The sequence below is a fragment of the Manacus candei genome, unplaced genomic scaffold (assembly GCF_025592945.1).
Source record: "Manacus candei isolate 608988 ecotype Guabito, Panama unplaced genomic scaffold, ASM2559294v1 h1tg000014l, whole genome shotgun sequence".
Classification (NCBI taxonomy): domain Eukaryota; kingdom Metazoa; phylum Chordata; class Aves; order Passeriformes; family Pipridae; genus Manacus; species Manacus candei.
The window spans coordinates 78,465,035-78,479,032 of record NW_026138062.1 but is presented as its reverse complement, the minus strand read 5'-3'; the positions used below and the strand labels follow the sequence as shown (position 1 = coordinate 78,479,032).

Sequence of the window (13,998 nt, the reverse complement as noted above, 5' to 3'; positions counted from 1 at the left end):
ACACAAACAAACACACACCCACACACTCATTTAGAAATCCAAGCATGCTCTTTATCATTTGTGCCTAAGCATCAGTAGCCCAAATTATTCTTTCCACCATTGCACAAACACTCACTGTTGCCATTATCATGTTTCTCTAGTCACCTTCCTTGACTTGTAAACTTCTCTCACAGTAATAGATATTTCAGATAGTTTTATTACATGCCATCTCTATTTACTGTTTGTGTCATCTGTCCAACACATCCTTCATGCGGAAAGCAGAAGCTACTTTTAGCATTCCAAATCATGAAGGCAGCTACAGGCCAGAGTCATCAGAGACTGTACAGAGTGCAGAAAATATTGTCTTTTTATGGTAGTCAGTTGCCTGTTATTCACAGAGGACTTACTGCAGTAAAAGAGAAGGCTCTTCAGGATAACCTTTAAAGTGCTGTTTCCACGGAGGATGACTTGAATTCATCCTAAGGCTGTCTAAGTGCTCCAGCAGTGGGGAAAAAAAACAAGAAGAGAGGTTTTGAATCATGGGTCTTTATGCCCATGACACATTACCTTCCAGATATCACCATTCTCACTTCAATCTGTCAAATGTTACTGTGGGGAATACAGGCTAATGCAGTCATCTCCTGCTAAGGACATAATGTCAACGATTTTATCCCGTCACACTCCGAAAAGAGAAATATGGTTAAAGATAACCTCTGGACACCTACCACGCAGGTGGATTGTGAAAGGCAAGCACTGAAACACCGTGTGAGACTTGCATTGAATATATTCTTTCCTGCTAAAATAGCTTAAGGCTGGATGGATTTGTTACCAAAATGGAGCTAAATGGAGTTAAAACAATATGGAGACAAGGTCATCTTGTTTAAACTGCAGGAGTGCCTGGACCTACGACACGGGTGTGAGGTCCACAGTTAAATCTCCATCGCAGTTTTGGACATTACGCCCAGGAATCATCTGTCCCTATTGTGTGGAAAGCATTTTTGTCATTGAAAAGTTAAGCTTCAAGAGTTACTCTCAGGGATCTCTTTGCAGCTGCTTTTGCTGAGTTAGTGTCTACTGTATTACACAACAGAAAGAGGAAGCCAGCTAAATCACTTCCACAGAAAGGAATGGAGGCACCAGGTCAGGTTTTCTGTTCTGCTCCAGGTTTTTTTGATAGTTAAAACACTATATTTAAAATTAACTTCTTTAATCTAACAGGAGGGTTTGGGGTTTTCTTTTTTGTTTGTTTGTTTGTTTGTTTTTGAGGGGCGGTGTTTGGTTTAGGGTGGGATTTGGTGTAGAACCATGAAGGAATCCCTTGCACAAAATTTCACCTATAAATATTGGTTTTTTCTGCAGCCAAGAATCCAAGCTGTGCTGCTCCATGGATCAGGAGATGGGTAATTATAGGATATAGCAACTCTTTGCTGGTCTTCTAAGAAAATCAGGCCCATGGAGTTTGGCACAACTATGTGTTTCCATGTGCTGTTATAACTCCTCCTTCTCCATCCCCTTAGTAACATTTTAATCTTTTTTTTCAGTTCCAGCAGAGGACACAGGCAAAATGTGATTTTATTCAAGGTTTATTAAAATAAATTTTGGGGCAGGAACATAAAAGTAACACTGCTGAAATGTGAAAAATAATGGCAGATTGCTACTGCAGGATGAGACATGAGGACACCACGTGAAATAAAGCATTTCTCAGATGTACCAAGCCCACTGCAAGCCAGAGGCTTTCACCACGAAGAACTTCCTGTTTAAAAAGAGATTGGAAACTTTGGCACAAATGCTGCACTGCAAACCCTCATCCACCTTCACTGGTGGATGCATAACTTCTCTGACCTTCTGCAGGTAATAATTTGCTTTGAAGGCTTCCAGTTCGTAGAGAGCTATCTTCTCTTCTTTCCAAAAGAGAGTGACTACTTTAATAATAGTTTCCAGCGGGATGACAGAGCAATATAGGAGAACATCCTGTACTCTTTGCTCTGCAGATTAGAGAAACACCATATATATTGATTCGCTTTATAAATAGAAACTTCTGGGAGAATTCCACTGAGTTTCAATCAGACTGTCATTTCATTCATTAAAAAGACAAATCAAAACACTCCCCCCAAATCCCTATTTAAGGGAGTATTTTTTGTTTCAAGAAGTAGCTAGGTTTCAGATAATGCACTTCAGGAGAGGGGTTTTGTGAGTGAATCGTGAGATGCCTTGACTAGAGAGATCCTTTTGTGAATCCCTGACAAACAGCTGACTACAGGCAACTTGAATAACCATTTAACCAGAGCAATATAAGGAAAACTGAACTGACTTTTAGCTGGGTGATAAATCATACATTTATGATTTAAGTATAATACAACAAATTTGACTCTGGTTCTCTGAAGTTATTTCCTTCAATATATCTTGAAAAGGCATGTTATTAGCCTGTCCTAGTGCAAAACCATCAGCTGAAACTAATCTCTCTAATGAGGTTCATTTGTTCTCTGACAAACCAACAAATAGTTTTCTCAAGAAAAAACTTAACTAATAGTTGAGCCACAGCCTTATAATTAATTTTCTTCTCCAGTGGTAGCAGGCATGGAAACAAACAGTAAATTTTTCATTTGTTCATCTCTTTCGAGCAACTGTTTAGCACAGATATGCTTGATTAATGGATTTAATTTGTTCCCTTCTCCTCTAGTCAGTTTTTATATTACAGTGGTTATCAGAGGGTAAGACAATAATGTGGGTGCTCTCATTGTACTGTATTCCATCAGTGTCAGGGCTGCCTTCTAGCTCCGGGTCTGCATCTTTAACCTTTGTAGTCCTGCCTAATCTTTCATCAATCTGTGTTACAGTCACCTTGGGAAGGAAAAACAGAAGCACTCAGTCAGCACTTACAGGTAGTAAAGTGTGTCATTATTTCTTACAAAACACTGGCAGCAGTGCACCTTTCATTTCCCATAGAAATATGATTTGTGAGATGAGCAACCCTATGGTTAAGAGGGGAAAATGTAAATTAATAGTCTGCTTACTGCCTGTACTTTTTTATTTATATTTATGTGTGTGTGTGAAAGTATAAATTACATGGGGGTTTTTAACCTCATAGTTCATATGTACATATAGGCACGCCATATTTTACTGGTTCTAAATATGATTACTGTTATATACTTATATTTTGTGTGCCTGGTTCAAGTAACATCATGAAAAATAAGACAAGACTTCAAAAACTTCCATTTCACAGTGTTAGTTCCCTCCCAGAGGAACAGATATAATCGTGGAGACTTGCTAAGGTTATTCTAGGTTTCAGGCTACAAAAGTGCTGCATAATTACAAGGTGCCACGTTCCTTCAGTTTCTATTATACTCAAAAGGAGCTTAACCAAATTTAGTGGGAAATATATTGCTTCTGCACATGGCACATTACACCCTTCCGTAATAAATCAAGTTTAAAAGATCATTAAGGACTACTGAAATAAAAATGTATTTAGAGTGCCGCTGTAGGCATGCATGATATACATTCTTTGGGGATGATGGCATGCAACTGGGAAAAATCATTTTAGTGAACTTGTAATTTATGTTTTAGTGATTCAGCAACTGTATAAATGAGTTATATATCTTCTGAGATATCAGATTCATTTCCATATTGCACAGTGGTATAGATATTTACTTGCATTCTCCTGGTTTCAGTAGTGTAGAAATGCTGGGAGAGTCCAGGTCAAAGAACCTTTACAATATAAGGAGACAAGAACAATTACACAAGTGAAAGAAAAAGAGATGAGGGTGACTTGCCCAAAGTCCCAGAGCAAGCTGGTGCCATAGACAAGTTTAAGCCTGACATCTGGATCCTGCTCAGACGTGCAATCCACTGTGGCTGCCTTTGTTGTTTCTATTTCAGGACCTCTCCCTCCGTGTTATTTCTGACATATTCAGCTGATGAGGACTGAATGATACCATGATTCACACTAGACGTTTTAATACTTGTCAGATCAGGAGGAAAAACATCTGTTATGCAGAGTTTACTTTAGAAGAACATTATACTAAAGCCTTCATTTGTCAGTGACAATAGTGGCCTGACAAATGGTGAAATATTGATGCAAGTTTTTCTCATTCATCAGGATCACACCACTCATTTTTTGCCTGTTTCAAAATGCGACTGTCAATTGATACATTTATTAATTTGACTTTTCTTTTACCTGGCCCATCCTAGAAAGTGAAATTGTGAAATGATTATTAAAACCTCTATGATTCATGTTAGATACTTTGAGAGTTTCACTGTGATCATTAAATCTAAAACCAAATGTAAAAGAACATATAAGAATATAAAAAATAGGGGTTTTTTTATTTTAACAACGATATTTTTAGGGACATTTTGCAACTATAGTGTCCAAGAGGATAGTTTTGAAAACTGATGCTCTAGTCCTGGTTTTATAATCAGTATTTTTTTCTTGTGTCTGTTCCTAAAAGGTTTTTTTCCCCACTTAGTTAAAGAAAGTTTGGTTTGTCAAGGCAAGTTCAGGATGGCCACACATAAATATTTGGTTCTTCTTCTGATTTTGGAAATATCTGAATGAAATTAGTTTTGGTCTCCTTTTTCTTGTCTCAGTGAGTATACCTGAAAGTCCCAAGGAAAGAAGTAGTCATGTTTTATCTGCAGATCTTTTTTTTCTCGGTTTAATGTGTAATTAGAATCTATTTAAAACTTCTATGCATTTTGCCTATGCTGTAAATTCCTGCTTGTGTGAGTTTTCAGGGAAAAAATCAAGTTTGAAAAAACAGGGTTGAAATTATAGATATATTGTAGCTAAAAGCCTTTTAATAAAGAAGATTTTTAACTACTTGGATTACTTGACTTTTATTACCTGTTATCAGTTCTTACTGTCTAGGTTAGCTTTATAACTAATGGGCCTTCTAAAAGAGAATTGAAACAAAAATGTAAAAAATTAACACAAAATAGACAAAAGCTGATAGCTTTGCAAAAAGAAGTTAATAGACCTTTCAAGTAATTCATGTAGTTTTAAAGATACCATCCCCTCTCTGTTGATTATAGTGCTCCCTGTTACAGAACAGAAAAGAGAAGCAATGAAGCACAGAAAGGCAAAAAAACCCCAACCCTCTAGACTTCTAATTACATGTGGTTGGTAAGGCAGATTTTTGCTGTGCTTCCTATTTTGATAGAAAAAACCCCCAATGCACAACCTAAAAAAAAAACCTCTGATGTGGACACGGTAAATAATTGAACTTTCTCTCAGGATGTGATCTGAAAAATGCATTGAAAAAGCCAATATTCATATTTTGGAAATATTGCACAAATAAAGTCAACGCTCACTGTATAGTGCTACAAATACAAATATTCCACAAGTAAATTAATCATGCTTGTTGTATAAAGTTGGGGGAAGAAGGGGGGACATTTCCAGTGATGTGTCTTGCCCTTCTGGGGATGGATGAACACCTGCCTGGCCATGGTAAGCAATGAATGAATTCTTTATTCTATTTTGTTTTCATGGTGAACTGGTTTTATTTCAACCCACGGGTTTTCTCTCTTTTTTTTTTCTCTCTTTTACTCTCCCAGTTCTCTTTCCCCATGTCACTGTAGGGCAAGTGAGCAAATGCCTGTGTCATGTTTAGCTGCCTACCAGGGTTAAACCTCAGCAAATATGGAAAAAAAAAATCATGTTGAGTACCACACAGTAATTGTGGGGTACAATAAAAAAATACTTACTCTTATAAGTAAATACCTTCAGTTCCTGTAGGTAAAAATAGAGAATAACACAGTAATTAAACTGTAATTCCCATCTTTTTCTGTCTGTACAATAAATAAGGTTGCCTTGAAACCATAGTTCTGCAACATCCCAGTTAAGGAATGCTTTATAAGATTATCTCAGTGATGTTTTGTTCTCATGTAGCACTGGTACCCATGTGCCCCTGAGCACATAACATCACATCTATTCAAGCTCTGTCATTAACATGAGAGCTAACAAGCTTGGAGATGGCTTAGAGAAAGGTCAGGTGCTTCATTAAGCCCACTCATCAGCCATTGGAGGGTTTCCAGCAATGGTGAGCTATGACAAAAACAACTGAATTTACATTATACTTCTACACAATTAACTCTAAATTAGGAAATTAGAGGCAATCTAGGGGAATAACTGAGGGGCTAGTCATGATGAATTATGTGCATCTGTACTAAACCAAAGTTTAGCACAGATGCCTCGATGCCCTGGTAATTAAAATACTGTTGTCTCTACAGAAGTGACCTTTATGTCAAGCAGTTTGAGCCCATAATCCTTAGTCAAAAACAGGATGTAGGGTTTTTTTCTCAGAAGAGACAATTGAAATCAGAAAACCTCCTACCATAGCAAGTTGCATATTTCAAAGAAATTGTAAATCACTCAAGAGCCATTCTCACTTGGGAAGACTGTGAATTATATGTTCTGATGCAATCCATGCTTGCAGTGTGTCCCATACAACCTGCAAACCTGATGGGGAAGCAAATGCTGGATTTCTCCCGTGTGCCAGAGCAGGATGCTCCTCACAGAGGGGCTATTGCCTTGCACTGGGTTTGGGCTGCTGTCTGAAGGGCAGACTCCTACCTCAGAAGTGTTTGACTTGGCGTGCCCAAGTGCTGAAAGACCATTACAATGGCTGGTTCAATGTAGAACAACCAAAATGAACAGTCGAAATAACAAATTTGCACTGTTAGATGAAGATCACTTAAATCTTGCTCTGATCTGGCACTCTGACAGAGGAGCTCATGATCCTGAAGGCAATAATTTTTCATGTCTTGTTACAAAATCCAAGAACAAAAAGAATTATATAGATACTATTAATTTGAAGAAGGCAGGGTAGAATTCACTTTTGGTGGAGGGTCAGTTGTTGAGGCTTGTATTTGAAACAGCCAAGACAATTTACTGAATTCTTATCCTAATAAGATTAATTTTTTTACTAATTTTTTTTTTTAAATACAAGTTCCTGCCTCAAGAAGTACCATGAGCTTTACTTGAAGGGAAAACTGAAATTTTTCTTCTTAGTTAAAATTTTTGCTGTTGCCTACCTGTAGTATTACAAATGAACATAAAAATTAAAATCAAAATGAAGACCAGGAAGCAAGTGGAAAGAAATACATATTTTAAAAATCCATATTAACATTCCTGAAAATCAAATTAATTTATTTGAACATTCAGAAGTAGTAGCCATATAAAAATAAGATATATAAAGAAATGTTTTTATTAAATCATGTCTGTTGAACTAGGTGATGTTCTTGAGACATTAGAGAAGCTCACTCGACCTTTCTCTCTGGTGGCAGGGGAATAACTTTTCCATTTTTTTCCCCAAAACCTGAAAAATCAAGTTAATTAATTTGGCATTTCCACAGCCTCACTATGATTCAGAAGCCATTGATGCTGAGGTGGGGGAATGTGGACAAAGCAAAGAATGAACTTAATTTTCCCAAAGAAGTTGGAAGTACCAAAGCATCTTTTTCTCCACCTCCTCCCATCACATCCTTCCTGTGATTTATTAGCATTTGAGAAGAGGGGAGGACAGCTGAGGCTTTAATTAGCTGCTTTTATGAAACAGGTGAGAACATGTATAAATTAGATAATTAATGGTTGCTCTTTGTGATGGACAAAACAGTTGGAATACCTCTCAACAAACAACCATGTGTGTCCTGGCCAGAAAAGTGTGACAGAGAAAAATCAGGAGGTAACAAAACTGTTTGTGTAAAAATGTCAGGGTGTATTTCAGTACCAATCATAATCCACTCTTGACAGAGATCTTGTCTGGGACCTCTTTCTAGGATTGCTTGTCATGTAACAGCTGAGTACAGAATAAATGTTTTAAATTTTCCTGTAATGGTTCGTCAAGTCACCTTCAATTTCATTAAAAAGAAACTTCTAATGTTAATAATTAAAAAAGAGGAAATTACAGAGAGTTGGCACCTTCAGACTGCTGCAAAACATCATATTGTCAACACCAAGGATGTCACCAGAAACCTTAAAATGCAGAGGGGACTATAACATAAAAATTTAATTCTTCCAGATCGTTATTTGCAGGAGAAACATGTCAATAAATTTTGAATGCAGTACTTGCTCAATGACAACTTCTAATGAATGCTCAAAAGCTGTGAAAAATTGTTGCCTATTTCTCTTTGTAGGCAAAGTTTGATAAATTTGAAATATTTGTGTGTTTATGCAGTGTAACCATGTATTTTTTAATAATTTAATTTTGTGAAACCTGGTGGAAATTAAATATGTAGTAAACCAACCTCAAACCTTCCTGAACTTTTTTAAAATACTGAGAACAGCAAGCCCCTACCAAACAAGCAGGATTAGTTTCATGAATGCTCTTATGGGACTTAAAAATTTGAATTCAGTTCTCTTCTGTACCAGAGTTTTCCTGTGAAAAAAAAAGAGTCAGTTAGGCTTTCTTTATTTCTCAAAAAAAACAAGAACACAATTTTCTGACTTTAGTATTATGTGTCAGCAAGGGAGATTCAGAGGTTCTTAGCTACAGTGGAATTTTCATTATGAAAAATAGACAGGTATAAGCTTTTTCTTTAACAAAATCTCTTTATTCTCTGAGTAGCTCATAAGGTATAATGAGCAATAACTACAATATAAGTAGTGAGATATAATAAAAATACTTCAGTTTATTTTGGTTATTTGGCATTTATTACAGAAATGTATATCACTGAAGTTTAAAAAGTTGGTAATATCTCAATCATTTGCTATTTCTGCTGTGCTTTTGCTGCTGTTAAATAATTACACACCTGAAGTATACTAGAAACAAAAATCAAACATGCCAGTTCGTTTGTTGAGAACACATTGCTTAAATGGTGTTTGGCTTTTTGTTGTCTTCTGACTAGAATTTCTGGTAGCGACACATTTCTTTAAAACCCTAAATAATGTTTCTTGCATTATGTTATAACAGACCATTTCCCTGCAACCAGCAGAATACTTGTGGTGGCTTGTGGAGTATTTGTGGAACCCCCTTAAACCAGAACTGTTGGAAAGGAGATCATCTGAACACTTTTTTTGCTCCATTTTGAGCCAGAAGTGCTCCATTCTGCTGACAGCATCTAAAGAAAATGGAATTAAGGATTTCAGGGGGCACTGACAAGCAAGAGAGTGAAAGTCATGTACGTACGTGGACATATACGTAAGTATACATTTATTTATATTTATGTGCAAATATTATACATATATAAACAGCAAAACATGGAGGTGGGCAACTGCAGCCTGTGGTAGTGCACCAGCAAAGCCTCATCACTGACTTGGTACCATAAATACCAGCTCCAGTGAGATTGTAAGAGCCTCAGTTTTCAGTTGTTCTACAGAACAATACAAATTCTCCAAAAAAAATTCAGAGTACTTAAGATTCTTAAACATGCTAAAACTCATGTCTCTGCCATTCTTTATGATGTCCTATTTAGTGTGCAAAGGCAGGCATGCTGTCACAGTCTGTGCTCTCATCTTCAATTTGCTGTGAAATTGCGCCTGTAAAACTTTCTTTATAATGCTTTTGGTGGTGTTTGTATTTAAACAAGAGGAGTAAATCGGGTACCATCTGATCAACGACTTCACAATTCTTTTTGTGGATAAAAAAGGAGCTGAGGACCCGCAGAGGCCTTTTTTTCATGTGCATTTACATGTCAACACATTTCTGATAAAAGCTGCAAGTAAAAATATTTTCCAGACAGACTTTTGTTTGGATTATTTTACTTCTAACACAGAAGATAATAGTTAATTTACAGCTTTACACTGAGGTGGGGAAGATCCTGTCAAGGATTTAGGGGAAAGCAGGACTGTGCTTACAACATATCTTCCAGTAACCCCAGTCCTTCTTATGAATGGGAACAGTCACCTAAAGTGTGATATGAGGCAGATTAGCTGCATCTCAGTGTCTTCTGGCAGCACATTGTGTTCATGTCATGTTCTTGAGTTCCATTTACAGATAAGCTCTGTGAGTAATTGTAGCACGCAGCTTAAAATGGTAATTTACTTTTGATGTATGGAAACAGAGGAAATTAGATTGAGAGACTCTTTCAAATAACATTGTGTGTTATCTAACTTTTGAGTACATGGTTTTCTACAAGCAAAGCTTTTCCTCCACAGCTTCTCTTCAAATCTTCTCAGTCTCCAAAAGACTGTAGTTGAAGGCAAGAAGAAATTGGTCACAAACAAGCTCTTGAACGAGTGGGTTTTCCCTTAATGTGGTAAGTCTTAATGGTCTTGCATTATTCTGGATGTTATTAATGTTATACATTATCCTAACGGCCTGAATGCCATTAATATTCTACACTAAGCATCAGTAATTACTGTTCAAATGATATTTAACCTAGAAGCAACATATGAGTAGATTCCACCATCCCGCTTTTCTCTCACACGTCTCTGTCACACGTAAAATGTGATTAGGAAACGGATTATATGATTTCCTAATTGCTCCTTAAAAAAACCCTTCAAAACCCTTGTGATATATGATAAGCAGAGCTTTCCATTTGAATGTAGAACAGTTCATTTTTCTGCTTAAGGAATAATTTCCAGATTTAACAAAAGAAACTCAGTTTTCACAGGGACGTCATAAACCAGGGTGATGCTATTCTGCACTCCTGAGATAATTTTAGGACAACTTCAGTCAACCTATTTGCAAGGAAATCCTCTAAAAAATACTGGTCTTGTACCTTAATAAAAATTGCCCATCAGCCTGGCTGTTCTGAAAAACTAGAAGTCCTGTGAAACTGTGGAAACAGGAATCTGTTGAAAAAATTCTTTAATTTTTGGGTGGTTTTCGGTTTTGTTTTTTTGGGGGGAGGAGAGGGTTTGGTTTGGTTTGGTTTGGTTTTTGGGAAATCACAGTTTTAAATATTAAAATTGGCCAGACATTCCATTTTGTAAGTTCCCTTCCTCACTTCCCTCCCTAGATGACATCTCCTCCTGCTGTATCTTGTTAATATTCTGCTATGGATTCATAGTTGTTCAGAGCTATGAAAGAGAACTGTCTCACATTACATCTACAGTTAGCAGCTTTCTCAGTCACAGCAACATAAAAAAACCATAAGGGTCATGACTGGGAATTGCCCACTTAATGATGTTAAGAGCTGTAATTTCACATCATTATAAAGAACTGTTAGAGCAGAGCTGTTTTGCAGGCAGCTAGTTTCCTCTCTGATCTATTTGCTTTCTTTTTGGAATTAAAAGTTATCTTTGCATATAACTTGTGGAAAGATGAATCACTGCATGTATCCCCTCTTGCAGAAAGCAAATGGATATTGCGAAGGCATTTTATTGCATTATTGCTGCTCTGTATCATCTCTACCATTTCACAAATACCATTAAAACTGAAGATCAATCATAATGTGTTTAAGATTTGTCATAAAGAGTAGTTAAGCATGTATATTTCCCATGCTCGAGCAGCAGACTAGCCCCCCTGGAACGTGAGTATTTACTAACAAATGCACTTTGCTGGCAGTTAACGTTGCAGTCAATTAGTCCTTCATTCACTTCTGGGCTGCTCTTCAAACTCCTTCTCAGGAAAATTATTTTGGTGAGATAGACTTGCAGGAGCTACCTGTTTTCTGATGATCTTTTAGTGGCTGATGCCTGCTTTTATTTGTCACAGGGAAAGACTTGGATACCTATAATGCTTACAGACTTTAGCAGAAGAGAGAGACAGGGAGAAAACACTTTATTTACCTTGATACTGGTGTTTGAGCAATGCTCTGATACATAACACTGAAGTCATCAGGTGAACCTGAGGGAAGATGAACTTTTGTTTTGAAAGCCTCTGAAACTGTCCTTCCAAGGCTTTTTCAGCTAAACACATGCTACCTGATGGGCTTAGTCCCAAAACTCACTGGCAGGACTTCACAGCTTTGGATTCTGGGGGCTCTTTCTCTGAGACTGCTTTAGTGATTCAGTTTGAGATGCTCAGGGGATCACTGTATGTACAGTCACTTTACTGCAAGGCCACTTTCAAGGGACCATACTTGGCAGAAGTTCCTTTGTTAGAACCCAAAGACACGCATATATATAAACTTATAATTAATGTCCCTGTATATTTTAATTTTTAAAATGTACTTAAGGTTTTCTGTTGCAAAACACCTTCCCTGGCATGTTTTCTTTCCTGGGTCCCGCCACTGTGTCCTCTTTAGGTGTCGTGTCCTGGCTCAATCTTGCACATCCTATTAAAAGATCATTTTAATGGACCTCATGCCAGTCAGGTGTGTCTGCAGCTTCTCAGCAAAGGAGACAAAATGCAAAGCAATGATACAGAAAAATAATAGTACATACTGCTTATATATGACATTTTTCCTTTGCTCCCATCTTATGGTGCAGAACTAGTGCTTCCCTAGTACCAGATTCCACTAAGCATGACATGGTATCGTTTGATACTTTTGATTAAAAAGCATGCATTCATACCTGCCTGGTTTGTAAATCACATGGAGGTAAGTTATTCCTGAATGAATGCTATGAAATACTTTTTGTTTTCTTGAGAAATAATCCATAAAGACACCTAAACGTTTTAGACAACATCTGACTAAAAACTTACAGAATACAGGAAAGACCTATGACTTAAAAGTAGTTTTGATAAATCTTTTATCAATCTTGAAGATTTTCTTTCATTAATAAGGCATATTCCAAGAGTTAGTGTGTTCTACAGTAGCAGTGGAGAGGCAGAGGTAAGAAATTCTTTCCATTCCTTTTTGTCAGTTCCTTTATTTTACAGGTGTTTGCTGCATGCTTGTTCGTTCCATGGTTGTGAATTATCAAAACAAGCCCTGAGCATCTCTCTGGTCAAAAGACACAATAAAAGTGGTTTTGGTTGGGGGTTTGGTTTGGTTTGGTTTGGTTGGTTGTTTTTGTGGGTTTTGTTTTCTTGGTTCTTTTGGTTTGGTTTGGTTTGGTTTTGGTTTTGGCTTTTTTTGTTTTGTTTTGTTTTTTAACTTTGTTTCCAAAGGAGATTTTCATTAAGAAAAGGTAAAAATCAGGATTTAGAGGAATTTTGCTGGTCAAAATGAGAAAGAAAAGGTTAGCATCTTTATCAGCTAACAGCCTCCCTGAAACCTTTTCAGGCCCGGGCCAAGCAAAACGCTTTAGAGTTGCAAATATATTCTACTTAAGCTTAACGTCAATCATTTTGACTGACATGATTTTGGAAGCAGCAGTACAAGCAGCTGAGTAGGAGGTTGGGAGGGGTTGGTACTATTGGGTAAAAAAAAATGGCAACACTGGATCATCTTCAGCTGTGTATTTCTAGTCCTACTCTGGAAAGCAGCTAAATTTTGGTATGGGTGGTGCTGTACCACCTCAGGTACAAGGATGAGTAGTAGTGTGTGCTCCTTTGTATTTGCCTTGAAGTAGCTTCTGGAGTGCCTGCCTTTTCTTTAAGGACTCTGCATTTATTTACATTGAAATGAAACCCCACATTTGAAGACTGCTGGTCAGGAGGGGTAGAAAAACGGCATTAAACTGCCAGTCTCCTACCACAAAACAGAATATTTAAGAAAGAAGAAATACAGTAACATTTGTTTAATTTCCCAGCTGAAACACAAACATATTTGTCCTCCTGTATTATCTTGTAATGTGATACATCAAGCCGGGTAGCTTTTCCAAAATCGAATTTTTCCTTTGCTTTGACAATGTATTTGTCCAATAAGCATTGTCAAGAATTTTAGTTAAAGTAAATAACATGGAGCATTGTTTCACAGGTACAGAACTTTTAGTAAATGGTTTAACTTTATTATTGCTTGTAGGGACTTAGGAGATAGTGAAAAGTAATTCATTACAATGGGAAACCTCCCAGAAAAAGAGCTCAACATGTGTAGGATGCAAATAATATCTATAAAACTGGAAGGAAGTTTTACTTCTAGAAATATATTTTAAAGCCCAAATAAACCAATTAAGTGGTTTGGGGTTTTTTTCTCTTATTAAACACTTCAACAAAAAGACCAAAGGAAACAGTTCCCCTAGGTGGAAGTAGAACCAGACAACATATCTACAGGAAGGTTCATTCCCTGAAAAGAATACATAAATTTCTGGTAGAA

At 36.9% G+C, this 13,998-nt stretch overlaps 1 long non-coding RNA gene across 1 annotated transcript; it reads left to right on the top strand.

The window, feature by feature from the left end:
• Positions 1-530: 530 nt before the first annotated feature.
• Positions 531-4,588, top strand: LOC127467783 (uncharacterized). Its single transcript, XR_007903296.1, has 3 exons — positions 531-1,830; positions 2,736-2,861; positions 3,856-4,588. It is a non-coding gene; the product is annotated as an uncharacterized LOC127467783 (long non-coding RNA).
• The last annotated feature ends 9,410 nt before the right edge of the window (positions 4,589-13,998 follow it).